At 38.7% G+C, this 15,548-nt stretch overlaps 1 non-coding gene across 1 annotated transcript; it reads left to right on the top strand.

Annotated features, from left to right (window-relative positions):
• The first annotated feature begins 1,855 nt into the window (after window positions 1–1,855).
• Window positions 1,856–2,014, top strand: LOC112822840 (U1 spliceosomal RNA). The gene has a single exon (XR_003207828.1). It is a non-coding gene; the product is annotated as a U1 spliceosomal RNA (small nuclear RNA).
• Window positions 2,015–15,548: the final 13,534 nt, after the last annotated feature.

The following is a 15,548-nucleotide window of genomic DNA, read 5'->3' as shown; positions in this document are numbered from 1 at the left end:
GACTCAAAAAGAAGTAGATATCTGAACCAAACCCAACTCCGAAAAATCTTAGCCTATTCATCAGTCGCCCACATGGGATGAATAGCTGCTAGGTCCTTTATCTATTCAAGCAATTGAATTTATAGTTAAAAATCTTCCCACAAAAAAAAAAAAAACCCTCAGGCCTAGATTTCTTCAGTAGTGAATTTTACCAAACATTTAAAGGAAGAAATAATACCAATTCTACATAAACATTTTCAGAAAAACTGAAAAGGAAGGAATACTTCCTCTTTCTAAGAAGACAGCATTACTATGATACTCAAACCAAAAGCATTTTAAAAAGTTACAGGAAAATATCCTTCATTAACATAGGTGCAACTATTCTAAATGAATTTTAACGAAATAAATCTAACAATTTTTTTAAACAACAGTACAACATGATGGTGGCATTTAAGTCAGAAATGCAGAAATGGCTAAAGATCAGAAAAACAATCAGTGTAATTTATCATATCAAGGAAAAAAAAAGATAAGCTAAATAGATGCAGAAAAATCATGTGACAAAATCCAACATCCTTTACTAGCAAAAGCTCTCAGGAAACCAGGAACAGTAGGGAATTTTCTCAGTCTGACAAAGGGCATTTACAAAACCATACAGCTATCATCACACTTAATGTGAAAGATTGAAGGCTCTTTTCCTAAGATGGAATGAGACCAGGATGTTTACTCTCATCAATTTTACTCAACTTGTGCTGGAAGTTCTAGTCAGTGCAATAAAACAAGGAAAAGAAATAAAAGGTGCTCATATTGGAAAGAGAAATAAAACTTTTTATTTGCAAACATGATCATCTATGTAAAAAGTCCAATAGAATCTACAAAAGCACTATAAAGTGAGTTTAGCATAGTGAACAAATGCAGATCAATAAAAACAAATAAATTGTTTTCCAGGTACTAATAGCAATCATAAATTAAACAATGCCATTTACAATTTAAAGATAGGAGCTATTTAGGGATAGATATGATAAAATATGTGAAAGACCTGTAAATATATGAGTACTGTAAAGCATTGCTAAAATAAAAGACCTAAATAAATGGATGACTATACTATATTTTTATGTCAGAAGACAATGTTTTTAAAATGTCAATTCTCCCCAAATTATCCATAGATTCAATGCAATCCCAATCAAAATCCTAGAGGCCTTTTTGTAGGAACTGACAAGTTGATTCTAAAATTGATATGAAAACAAAGGACCTAGGATAAGCAAAATAACTTTGGGAAAAGAGAACAAAGTTGGAAGACTAACACTACCTCATTTCAATACTTATTATATAGCTACAGTAATCAAAATTATGTGTTGTTGGTGTAAAGATAGACAAGTAGGTCAATGGAACAGAACAGAGTCCAGAAATAGATCCATACATATTTGGACAACTGATCTTTTACAAATGCAAAAGAAATTCTGCAGAGTCATTTCAGCAAAAAATGCTGGAAAGGTTGGGCACACAAAGAAATAACTTTGATCCATTTCTCATATCACATGCAAAAATTAACACAAAATAGATCATAGGCCAAATTGTAAAACTTAAAACCAAACCTTTTAGAAGCAAATCTGGGAGTAAACCTTTGTGACCTTGGTTCAGGCAAAAATTTACCAGATATGACATTGAAAGCATAATCCATAAGTGACCAAATTAATAAATTGGATTTTATAACAACAGTAACAGAACTTCTGCTCTGAGAAAGACACTAAGTTAATGAAAAGACCAGCCACAGACTGAGAGAAAACTACTTGCAAGTAATCTAGCAGGTAAGTATTTCTATCTAGAATATATAAATAATTCTTAAAACTCAGTAATAAGAGAAAAAAGAATCCAACTACAAATTAACTGTGGGGAGATAACGTGATCATGAAAATGGTTTTCCTAGGGCGTGGCTTATCCCTTGCACTTAGGATATGGTGACCCCTCTGATTTCCCCCAATACAGAAACTTGACTGCATAATTTGTAGTGGTGCTAGACCATGTTCATGCTCTCCCATGTCTGAACAACTTTTTCTTAAATAGGCTACAGATTTTTAATACACCCTTCACGAAAGATTATACAGATGGCAACTAAGCACATGCAAATATACTTAACATCATTATTCATTAGGGAAATACAAATTTCCATAATGATATAGAGCTATACATCAATAGAAAGGCTAAAATGAAAAAGGCTGAATTTATCAAGTGCTGGTGAGAGCTGTGGAGGAATCAGAACCCTCATATTGCTGGTGGAAATGCAAAATAGTTCAATTACTTTGGAAAAGTTTAGCAGTTTCTTTAAAAAGTTAAACATACACTTGCTGTATAACCTAGCTATTCCATTCCTAAAGGAAAGAAAGTATATATCCATGTAAATACTTATACATTTTTGTTCATATTATTTTTTTAAAGATTTTATTTATTTATTTGAGAGGGAGAGAATGAGAGAGGGCACAAGAGGGAAGAGGGTCAGAGGGAGAAGCAGACTCCCTGCTGAGCAGGGAGCCTGATGTGGGACTCGATCCTGGGACTCCAGGATCATGACCTGAGCTGAAGGCAGTCGCTTAACCAACTGAGCCACCCAGGCGCCCCCATTTATGTTCATATTAGCTTTACTTGTAATAGATCAAACCTGGAAACAACAAAAACGTTCATCAACAGGTGAATGGATAAACAGATTGTTGCTTTATCTATACAATAGTACACAACCCAGCAATAAGAAGGGATGAACTTTCAATACACACAACAATATGGATGGGGGCTCAAAGTAATTTTTGCTTAATAAAATAAGCCAAAGAAAAAGAGTCTATACTGTATGATTCCATTTGTATAAAATTCTAGGAAATGCAAATACAGTGAGAAAGATCAGTTGTGTGGTCGTCGTGGGACAGAGAAGACTGAGAGAAAGTGATTATAAAGAGACATGGGGGAATCTGAGGAGGTGATGGATTTGTTCACTAGCTTTATTGGGATGATGGCTTTGTGGGTATATACATATATCCACACTTATTAAATTTAAATATGTGCACTTAAATATGTGCAGTTTATTGAACGTCATCATACCTCATGAAGCTGTGAAAATAAATGAACGAACTGATGTCAATTAAAAGAGACAGACTGTATTTTAAAAAAAACTAAGTTCTGCTATATGCTTTTATAAAAGGTATATCTGAAATTTATGAACATGGAAAAATTGAAAGTAAAAGATATAAAAATAGACTAAAAATTATTAACCTAGAGAATCAGGAGAACCTATGTAGATATCAAACAAGACACACTTAAATATATAAGAATTATTGGGGATAAAAATTAATATTGTGTAATGAAAAGTGCCTTAGCTCACCAGGAAGATATAATAATTTCAAACATGTATGCACCCAATAAAACAGCTTTAAAATATATAAAGCAAAATGTGGATGAAAATAGAGAAACCCACTATTGTAATGGAAGATTTTAACACAAGTCTCTCAGTTATGGATATGTCAATTCGCCAAAAATCAGTGTGTGTGTGTGTGTGTGTGTGTGTGTGTGTGTGTGATCTTACTAGCATAATTACAAGCTTAATTTAATGGATATAATAGATATAATGGAGACAATGGATTATAAACAGCAAGAGATGGACACTGCATTCATCAATTAAAGAATACATATTTATTTGTAGCACATATAAAATGGTAAAAAAAAATGCGACAGAGCAAATTACTGACCATTTAGGCTATGACACAAATTGCAAGAAATTTCAAAGAACTGGGATTATACAGATCACTTTCTGTCACCATAATGTAATTAAGTCAGAAGTTAGCAACAAAAAGGTAAATTTAAAATTCCTAAGAAATTAATAACCACACTTCTAAATAGATCATGAATTAAATGAAATATTATAACACATTTATTTGAAAATCTTTTGACCTGAACAATAATAAAAATATTACATAGCAAACTTGTGGGAAGCCATGAAAATTGTACTTTGAAGGAAATTTTAGCCTTAAATGCTTATATTAGAAAAAGATAGAGGATGAAAATAAACGAGTTAAGCATTTAACTTAGATAAGAAAAGAATAAAATAACATAAAAAAGTAGGAAAAAAATGAAAGTTGAAGGAAGGAGATAAAAGTAAAGATATGACTATGGATGAGCTAGAACACAAAGAAACAATAGAAAGTTTCAAATAAGTAAAATGTTTCCTAAAATATAAATAAAACAGACAAATCTCTGGCCATATTTCTTAAGAAAAAAGAGCTAAAATGCAAAAAATATCAAGAATAAAAAAAGAGACCTAATAACAGATACAGAAGATACTGTCATAGAATATTATAAATATTGCTTTCCCCAATATATTTGAAAACAGATGAAATAGCTGAATGTCTAGAAAAAACTTAAGTTACCACAAATGACTCAGGAAGAAAGAGAAATTCTGAACATTTTATAATAATTCAAAAATTGAATCAGGGGCTAAAACTTATCTCAAAGAAGGTGGGTGCCTGCTGGTTTTCCAGGCAAGTTCTATTAAGATGTAGAAGGACAGATTATTCTGGTGTTTCACAAACTCTCCCAAAGACTAGCATGTTAGAGACTACTTATGAAACTTATTCTATGAGACAATAATAACCTTGATATCACAAGCAAACAAGGGTACAACAAGAAAGGAAAATTTCAAGCTAATCTTAAGAACAAAAACACAAAAATTCCTAAACAAATATAAACAGGCTTTATCTTAAGGATATAGGGTATTGTAACATTAAAATATCTATAAATTGAATCTACTCATCCTAACTCAGTAAAGGGGAAAGTACATATAATCATTTCAGTAGACATAGAAAATAAACTGATAAATGTTTACATCTATTTAGGGGAAAAATAACTTCTTAGCAAACCAGAAATAATAGGGAGCTTATTTAACTTGGTAAAGGGTATTGTTCAAACACTTATGGCAAACACAATTCTTAATTGTGAAACATTAGAAGCACTGCCTTCAAAACCAGCAAGAAATTTTCAACAAGAAAATATATTTACTATCACTGTTTCTATCAGCCTGGTACTGGAGGCTCTGGTCTGTAAGGCAAGAAGAAATTCTATGTGGTTTGGGAAGTAAGACATTATCATGATGTGTACATGGAAAAATTCAAAAGGCTCTAAGGTGATAGTAATATTAAAAGATTAATAAAGTGTCCCATCTAAGATCAGTATACAAAAATTAATTGTATTTCTGTATACCAGCAATGAAAAAATTAAAAATACACAATTTAAAAACCCACAAAATAGACATAAGAATAAGTCTAATAAAATAAGTACAAGTTCTAGAGAACTTTATCTTTTGGAAGATTTTTTTTTTTTTACATAAGTGGAGAAATGTACCATGTTCATGAATTGAATTATTTGATACATATGGATGTCAGTTCTCCATATGCTGATCTCTAGAACTTCAATCAAAATCTCAACAGAGTTCTAATTCTAAAAAACTTTATGAAAATAGAGAGGGTTAAGAGTGGGCATGACATTCCTAGGACAGAATTCTCAGGGATTTTATTAGATGTTGACTTATAAAATTATAAACTTTTTTTCAAAGAATCCATAAAGTGAAAAGACAAGTCAGAAGCTGGCAAAAGATGTAAGCAACCCAGAAACAACAAAGGATTAGTATTGATAATACGTAAAGAACTCAAGAAGAAAATAAATAAACCAAGAAGAAAAAGGACAAAAGATTAGTTAACAGAAGAAACACCATGAGTGGTCAATAAACATAAAAAAAATTAATCTAGAAAATACAAATTAAGATCACAAGAAGAAACTATATTGTGACTACTAGATTGGGAAAAAATTAGAAGTTTAACAAAGCCAAGCATTGTGAGGGGGAGGAGAGGTGTACTGATACATAAACTGCTTGGGAGTGTGATATTGGTGCAACACTTTATTTTATTTTTTTTCACACACAAGTGCTTTATTGAATTCAACTGTAGACTGATGTGGACATAAAATTCAGGGGAAGTAGTGAAAACCTCAGGCCATGGACAGCGACTAGTAGCCTCCATAACTTTTTATGATCTCTGAAATTGCTTGGGAAATCACTCATGAACCAGTGGCAAAAATAATAATGAAGGTAATGATCAGAACAAGGCCTAAGACCAGGGCCCAGATGTTCAGGCACTTGGCAGTGGAGGCATAGACCTGGGTCCCCATCATGTCACCTACCACCTTCTGGTCCCTAGATTTCATGGAGTGGGTGAATGCCACGAAGCCCAGGCAGCACTAGTTCAGAAAGATTGTGTTGAACAGGGACCAGACCATGTGGTTGGGCATGGAGGTCTCATTGCAGATGTCAATCATGGTGGTCCCCGTGGGAGCCGAGCTCTGGGGTGCCCTGGGTACAGCCCCTTCGAGCTCTTCCCTGAGCTTCTCATAGGTTGGGGATGCTGGTCTGTGCACCAGGGAAAAAGGGCTGGGAATTGTGGTTCATGGTGTGAGATGGAGCAGCTGTGGTCCAGATGCTGGACAGTGCTCTGGGCCCCCCTTCCCAAGTAGTTTAGATTTCTCCAAGGTTTCTATTACCTAGCTTTTCCAAAGATGGTGAACTGGCTGGGTACTGGAAGGGTGGACCAATGACTGTCAGGTGCACCAGGGCGGGGGGGGGGAGAGGCTGAGGCGGTAGGGGGAGCTTCCTATCAGGCTACTCCACTTCTGTATGTAGAGTTGTGGGCCCTGGGGACTTTTCCTCAGCCTGGGACTCTCCCTACCCTTTTACCTGTTTTGTGCAGGTCTCAGCTTATTAAAAACCATCGTTGGGGTTGGACCCAGCCTGGTGATTCTTATTATGATTGCAAGAAGCCCTTCAGCTACAACTACCAGGAAACTTTGAAAAACTTTTAAAATACAAGACCTGGAAATTACACAGCACAGGTGTGGCCACAAAACAAGGTCCGTGGTGGGGGATGCAGGAAGAAAGAAAGAGAGAAGGACTGCCCAAAAACATAATCGCAGGAAGTGGAAGTGTAGGATGAGAAAAAGCAGGTGACCCAAATGGTCAGTTGTCAAGATCAACCAACATCTTTTGGAGGCGGCCATGCACTTTATCTTGTCATTACGATGGCAATGCATTTTCTGCAGATAGCTGTCTTTGAAATGGATGCCTCCATAATAAATGATTAAGTCAGGCACTGTGATTTTTCAAAGCCTGACATCAAGGGGTGTTTACTGGCTGTAAGAGAGGGTCACCCACCTAGCAGGACCCTCATCCCAAGTCACTGCAGCTCAGGGGAGTTGTGCCCAATGAGATCGAAGGAGCACTGGGCACTGCCTGACCCAGGAATGTGAGACCCATCCTGCCCATTGGGTTAGGGTCAGTGCAATACTTTAAAAAATGATTCGAGGGACGCCTAGGTGGCTCAGTCGGTTAAGTGTCTGCCTTCAGCTCAGGTCATGATCTCAGGGTCCTGGGATCGAGCCTTGCCTTGGGCTCCCTGCTCAGCGGGGAGTCTGCTTCTCTCTCTGCCTCTGCCACTCTCTCACTTTCTCTCTCAAATAAATAAAAAGTACAGATCTTTAAAAAAAATGATTTGATATCCTGTGGAGTTAAAGGTAATGCAGACTTATCACTCATCAGTTCCAGTCCTAGTTAATAGAGCCTAGAGGCATTTTGGCATACGTGTGTCAGGAGATATGTTCAAGAATGTTAAAAGCAGTATTGTGCATAAGAGCAAAAATCTTGAAATAACTCATATTCCCATAAGCAAAAGAATGGATAAATAAATTGTGATGCATTAATACAATGGAATATTATATAGCAACAAAAAGTGAACTATAACCAAGTTCAATATTGTCTTAGAAACAATGTACAGTAAAAACAGAAAGTTTCTGAATAATATACATGGCATGATACAATTTTTATAGAACTCAAAACAAAGCAAAATAGGGCAATGTGCATTTAGGGATACACATGTGATAAAATTCTACAACAAAGCAAAAGAATGATACACACAATATACAGGATGGTAATTACTTATCCAGGGTCACAGGGTAGGGGGAGACAGGGTGATGGACTAAGGATGGAGTATACAGGTAGATTTAATAGTAGTGGTCATTTTATTTATTTTTTTTCCATTATTGAGCTAATAAAATTGTATATATTTAAAGTCTACAATGTGGTGATTGATATACATACACATTGTGAAATGATTGCTACAATCAAATGAACACATCTGTCACCTTACATAATTACCATTTTTGTGCATATGTGGTGAGAACACTTAACATTTACTCTCTTAGCAAATTTCAAACACACAATGCAGCATTATTAAACATAGTCACCATGCTGTCCATTAGCTCCCCAGAACTTACTCACCTTACAACTGGAAGTTTGTACCCTTTGCCCAACACCTGCCCATTTCCCCCTCTCCATCTGGCAGCCACCATTCTACTTTGTTTCTATGAGTTTGACTTTTTTTTAAATTGTTTTTTAGATCCCACATATGAGTGAGATCATACAGTATTTCTATTTCTTTTTCTGTCCTATTCACTTAACATCATGTCCTTTAGGGTTATCCATGTTGTCACAAATGGCGAGATTTCACTCTCTAATTCCTCAATAATATTCCGTCGTATATAATATTTTCTCTATCCATTCATCTGTTGACAGATACTTAGGTTGTGTCCAAATCTTGGCTATTGTAAATAATGTGGTAATCAACATGGTAGTGCAGATATCTCTTGGAGATGCTGATTTCCTTCAGATATATACTCAGAAGCAGATTGCTGGGTCATAAGGTAGCTCCATTTTGAGTTTTTTGAGGAACCTTCATACTGTTTCCCATAGTAGCTGCACCAACTTATATTCTTACCCACAGTGCACCAGGAGTCCCTTTTCTCCATATCCACACCAACACGTGGTACCACTTGTCTTTTTGATACTAGCCATCCTAGTAGTTGTGAAGTGGTATCTCATTATGGCTTTTATTTGCATGCATTCCTTTGATGATTAGTGATATTGAGCATCTTTTCATGTTGGCCATTTGTATGTCTTTGGAAAATTGTCTGTTTAGGTCCTTGCCCATTTTAAAGTTGGATTATGGTTTTTTTTTCCTATTGAGTTGTATGACTTTCTTATATATTTTAGATATCAACTCCCTAACAGCTATGTGGTTTGCAAATATTTTCTCCATTCCATAGGTTCTGTAGGTTCCATGTATCTGTGAATTGCCCACCTTCTTCTTGTTATTGATTTTTAGTTTCATACAATTATGGTCAGAAAAGATAACTGAATATTATTTCAATCTTCTTGAGTTTGTTAAGACTTGTTTAGTGACCTAACACATGAGCTATCCTGGACAATGTTAAGTGTACACCTGAGAAGAATGTGTGTTCTGTTGCTGTTGGATGGAATGTCCTATGTCTGTTAGGTCCATTTGTTCTAAAGTGTAGTTCAAGGGGCGCCTGGGTGGCTCAGTCGTTAAGCGTCTGCCTTTGGCTCAGGTCATGATCCCAGGGTCCTGGGATCGAGCCCCACATCGGGGTCCCTGCTCCGCGGGAAGCCTGCTTCTCCCTCTCCCACTCCCCCTGCTTGTGTTCCCTCTCTCGCTGTGTCTCTCTCTCTCAAATAAATAAATCTTAAAAAAAATAAAGTGTAGTTCAAGTCCAAGTCTAATTTCTGTCTGGATGAGCTATCTATTACTGAAAGTGAGGTATTGATGTTCCTTACTACTATTACATTGCTATTTATTTCTCCTTTCAGATCTGCTATTTGTTTAGTGTACTTAGGCACTCCAATATTAGGTGAATATGTATTTACAATTGTTAGAACCTTTTGGTGACTTGAACTATTTTTTAAAAAATATTTTTTTAAATTATTTACTTAAGAGAGAAAGAGAGAGTGCAAGAGCAGGGGGAGGGAGAGGGAGAAGTAGACTCCCTGCTGAGCAGGGAGCCCGATGCGCGGCTCGATCCCAGGACCCTGAGATCATGACCTGAGCTGAAGGCAGATGTTTAATCAACTGAGCCACCCAGGCGTCCCTAAATATTTGATTTTTAAAATAAGATTTCATTTCTAATGTCCACTAACACCTCCATTTATCCAGGGCATAGGCAGAGGCAGCCTGACCACTCAGCTAGCAGGCCAGTGCTCTCCATTTTTGAAGGATAGTTTTTTGGGTAAAGTATTCTTGGATAGCAGTTTTTTCTTTTAGCACTTTTAATATCTCACCCCACACTCCTGTCCTGCAAGGTTTCTGCTAAGAAATCCACTGATAGACTAATGGGAGTATTAATAAGTTTCTTTACTCTTGCTGATTTTGAAATTCTTTGTCTTTGATTTTTTGACACATTTTTTTTTTCTTAATGTGTCTTGGCAAGTCCACCTTGGGTTGAATCTGTTTGGGGACTTATGAGTTTCATGTACTTGGATGTCCACATCTCTCCCCATATTTAGAAAGTTTTTAGCCATTATTTCTTTAAATAAGCTTTCTGCCCCTTTCTCCTTCCTTTGGGACTCCCATAATATGTATATTGTTCATCTGATGATGTCCCATAATTCTCATAGGTTTTCTTCACTCCTTTCATTTTTTTTCTTCTCTGAGTGGATGATTTCATATGACCTATTTTTGAGTTCACAGATTCCTTCTTCTGCTTAGATCTAGTCTGTTGTTGAGGCTCCTGATTGCATGTTTCATTTCATTCATTGTTTTCTTAGGCTCCAGAACTTCTGTTTGGTTTTTTTGTTTTTTTGGGAGGAGGCTCTAAATACTCTTTATTTTTTTTTAAGTTCTTATTTAGAAGCCAGTTAATTAACATACAGTGTAATATTAGTTTCAGGTGTAAAATGTAGTGGATTCAACACTTCCATATAACACCTGGTGCTCATTATGACACTCCTTCATTCCCATCTCCTATTTCACCCTCTACCCCTACCCACCCCCTGGGTAACCATCCCATTTTTGTTTGGTTCTTTTTTAAGAATTTCTATTTCTCTGTTCTTATTTTGTTCATGTATTGTTTTCCTGATTTCTTTGAGTTGTTGATCTGTGTTCTTTTGTACCTCACTGAGATTCCTTAAAACTATTGCTGTGAATTTTTGTCAGGTAACTCATAGATCCATTTTTGGGAGGTCAGTTACTGAAAAAATATTGTACTCTTTTCATGATGTCATGTTTTCTTGATTTTTTTTCATGTTTCTTGAAGTCTTGTGTTGCTGTCTTCGTATCTGAAGAAGTAGTCATCTCCTCCAGTCTTTGCTGACTGGCTTTGGAAAAGATATGTCTTCATCAGTCAGCCTGGCTAGGGATTCTGAAGCTTTATTAGACCTTTCCTATGAATGCACCCACTCTGTACTTCTTGTTTCCTCTTGGGAGAAATTTTTAAGATTGTATGTCTTCTAGTGATCCTGCAGAGCCAAGCCAGGTGCTGAGAGTCTTCTGTTTGTTTTTCCTAGGGTTGACAAGAGCTAAGAATAAAATATGGCAAAGATGAAGCCATGGATGTAGGTGCCTGGTGCATAGGAAGTGCTCAATGTGGCTGTGGTCATCCCGTGGGCCAACTGGGCTTAGTTGGGCTGTTTTTGCCTGGGTCTCTTGCAGTGGAGGGTAAATGAAGCTGGAGTCATCTGGAAGCTCACTTGGCTGGCCACCCAAAATGGCAACAGTTAAAGCTGGCTGTTCGCTGGAAGTGCAGCTGGGGCTGCTGACCAAAGTGTCCACACACAACTTCTTGATATGGTTTGGGTTTCTCACAGAAAGGTGGTCCCAGTGTAGTGGTCCCACATTTCCTACATTGTAACTGGCTTCTAAGAGGCAGGAAGAGGAAACTATCAGGCCATTTGAGGGTTATGCCCAGAACTGCCATGGCATCATTTCTACCATATGCTTTTAGGCAAAGAAACCTCAGGGCCACCAACTTTCAGAGGTATTCAGAAATATGTTTCACCTCCACAGTGGTAGTGACAAGTTCACACTGCAAAAGAGAATGTAAGAAGGGAGAGACTGTGGCAGCTATCTTTGGAAAATACGACCTGTCACAGTGTGCCCTCTGGTCACAGTTCTCATCCCTCCCATATACAAAATACACTCACCCCTCATTCATCCAAGACCCCAAAGTCTCATCCCATTAGAGCACCAGCTCAAGGTCCAGGTCTTATTAAATTAGGTGCAGGTGTGCATGAGACTCCTCAAGTGCAACACCTCAAATATGGTTCTTCTTTATGAAGACCTGTATGATACAAGTGATCTGCCCCATCACACCCAATATGAAATGGGGGCATGGAATAACTGTCACCTCACTCTTAACCAAAAATGGACCTCACAACCCTAAAATCCAGCCAGGGACATTGTGTCAGTTCCCTGATTAGGACAAGTTCTGTTTCCTGAAAGTAGTTCTCTGTGGTTCTGGTTTTACTCTTTGAGCTCTAAGCTCTATTGCTAGAATCATTCCTCATTTTCCATCACAAAGGGTCCACATTTTCAGCTGAGTAGTTTCCTCAGCCTGTTTCTGCCTTAGGAAGTTGAGGGCTCAAAGGCTTCCTTTGGTTTTAAGCTCTCTTCCCCTCTTAGTCCTTCTTTATAAACTGTGTGGGTTTCCTGTATATCAACTTGTGACCACAAATGTGGTCACAAATATAAGGAACAGTTGCTTTTGCTTACCCAGCACAAATCTCCCCTTCTTCTGGTATCAGGGCTTCAGCTCCAGGGATGGACCCAAGCCTGGCCAGTTAAGATATTCCATTTCTTCGGCAATAATGATTGGATTGTGGTTGGAGATGTGGCTCAAGGCCAGAGAGATAATTTTGGAACATTGACAGGAACTGTTGAGAAAGAGAGGGTCACTGTGTGGTTGAACATGGGTTCAGCTGCAGGGACAGGGGCCCTAAATCGCCACAGTTGAAATACCCCAACAGTAGTTTTATCTGACTTGGTTGGCAGTGCTGCTTTATGGAGCATGCAGGAGTCCTAGCTCTTGCTATATTTTTGCTCCACCATCCCCTAGGATGTTGCTCTTGTCCACGTGTCCAAGATGGATTTTTACCTAATCTGCTTTCTAGACAGTGAAGAGTGTGAAACAATGGTGGTAGGATGCATACCTCTTCCTTTCAGGGTGTGACCTGGAAGTTTCCCACATCATTTCTGTGCATATCCAACTGGCTAGAGCCTTTTCCTACACCAAATCCTGTGCATCTGTTAGCATTCAGGAAGATCCAGAGAGTACATTCTAACTGTGGGTAGGCTATAGGAACCCTCAAGCGATAGTGCTGTACCCCAAACTAATAACAAACAAGGACTGTTACCACTCCTGCCTGAAGGGTGAGGGGAGGAAGCAGAACAGGGAAAGTCAGGGGCAGAGGGTTGCCGTGGAAGGAAATGTGAACTCTGGAGAAGTGACACGGCCAGCGTGAGGCAATGCTGACAAGCAGGAGCTGGAGGAATAAATAATGTGACAACAGTTTCCTGCAAGAGCTGCTCATTGGCCAGATCCTTTTAGAATAGAGAGTGCAAGGGAGTCTGTGGTTATTGTTCGTGCAGGGCAGCTTCCCCAGGCAGACAGCAGGGTGGAGAGGGATAGCAAATAGATCTGGAGGGGCTCACAGAAGATTCCAGCAGATCTAGGGAGGCAGTCAATAGGTAACCAGGTTTGTGGGCTTTGCTCAAAATTCCATTCCAGTGGGAGAAGGGGAAGTGGCCATTGGAAGCAAGAAGCAGTTTATACATTCCCTTTCCCCTTGGGGCTGCCAAGCTGGCAATGGCAGAAACCATGTGCTACCATGAATGGAAAGCCTGTGAGAGGAGGCGGCCAGAGGAGAGGACGGTAGAAAGTAAAGGTGGAGGCAGACTGATGGCAAATCATGGAGCACCTGATTCAGCCGTGCCTGAAGTCACTCCTGCTGCACTTTTCAGTCAGATAAGCCCATACATTCTGTTCATTTCTCTTAATCTCATGGTAGCCTTTCTGTCTGTTTGGCTGCATTTAGACACTCTAGAGCTTGTTCCTGGTTCCTTCTGACATTCACCTGGGACTGAGGCCAGACCATACTCCAGGCAGGAAAAGGCAAAACCAGGTGCCTCCGCAGTCAAGCCCTGTACAAACAACCAGCCATTACCCTTCCTGCCCACAATCTTTCTTTTACACCCAAGCAGACTGACAGTAATGACATCCAAGGACTCCTTTCTCATTCAGGGCCTTCAGGCAGAGGCTTTCTTTAATTTCCAGTGAGAAGTTTAAGGGCGTAAATGTTCCTAAGGCTGAGTGGGAGCCATCAGGCTTGTTTTGTTCTCTTTAGCATGTTACAACTTACATCAGTGACCACACAGGGTTGGAATGGCCTACATCAGGCTCTTCTAGTCTCTCCTGGTGACAGCATATGACTTCACAGGTGAAGAAGTCAGCACTGTCACATGGCAAATGAAGCCCTTTGGCTTCTTGAGGTGTGACCATCCAAGGGGCCCTACCACATTCCTTCCTTCCATCTTTTCCATTATTTGGTGACTTATATGGGTGAAACGTGTCAAGATGTAGTGGTGCCTGTGCTTGGATCTTTATCCAAGGTACCTGAACATAGGTTGCACCCCAAACCAGTTAAGTGAGCGTCTCTGGCACAGAGCCTGGACATCAGAATTTTCCTTAAGTTTCAATATGCTGACAAGTTTGAGAGCCACTGCTACAAGTTCAGTCACTCTCCATCAGGTGGAGCTGCCTCTGCTCCTAGCGTTTTACCTTCACATCATTTGCCCGTGACCCCACTAAAGCAGAACAGCCTCCTCTGAGACCCCTGCAGGCTTAGCTCGGCACAGGCAAGCCCTACCACCTTGTTGACCTAGATCTCCATGGTCCTGGCTGTGGTCCCCAATCCTGAGGATGGTTCTGATTTAAAGTAGAACCACTGGGATGCCAGTATAGTACCTTGATCTGGATGAAATGGAAGGGGAAGATTTGAATCCAACCTTATACCAGAAGCTAATTCAAAATGGAGAGTCTACAGTCAGAAATAAACTCAATAGCAAGGCAAATTCAGAGCACATCCAGTAACCCATGCCAAACTTTGGAAAGGTAGCCTCAGGTGGGTCTCAATCTGTTATTTCTAAGGATTGCTGAACCAGACTGACTTCACATAATAAAAGGATACTATGGACAACTCTATGCTCACAAATTTGATAACTTAGATGAAATGGACCAATTCCCTGAAGGACACAAACTACCCAAATTCACACAAGGAGGCATAGATAATCTGATTTAGGCGTATGTCTATTAAAGAGGCAAACCCATAATTAATAGCCTTCTGGAAAATAAAGCACCAAGCCCAGGTAGCCTGACTGGTGAAATCCACCAAACATTTAAGGAAGAAATGGTACCAATTTTCTATAATCTTTTCCAGAAAACAGAAGCAGGGGGAACACTTCCTAGTTTACTCTATGAGGTCAACATTACCCTAATGCCAATGCCAGATAAAGATAGTACAAGGAATGAAAACTATGAACCAATAACTCTCATGAACATAGATGCAAATGTCCTCAACAAAATATTGGCCAATGAAATAAAGCAATATGTAAAATGTATAAATGGAACAGACTAGAAATCTCAGA

This window comes from Callorhinus ursinus, unplaced genomic scaffold, assembly GCF_003265705.2.
Source record: "Callorhinus ursinus isolate GAN/ISIS: 27379988/994484 unplaced genomic scaffold, GSC_fseal_2.0 scaffold8, whole genome shotgun sequence".
In the NCBI taxonomy this organism is placed as follows: Eukaryota; Metazoa; Chordata; class Mammalia; order Carnivora; family Otariidae; genus Callorhinus; species Callorhinus ursinus.
Note: the sequence above shows the minus strand (reverse complement) of the source record. Positions and strands in the feature narration are given on the sequence as shown.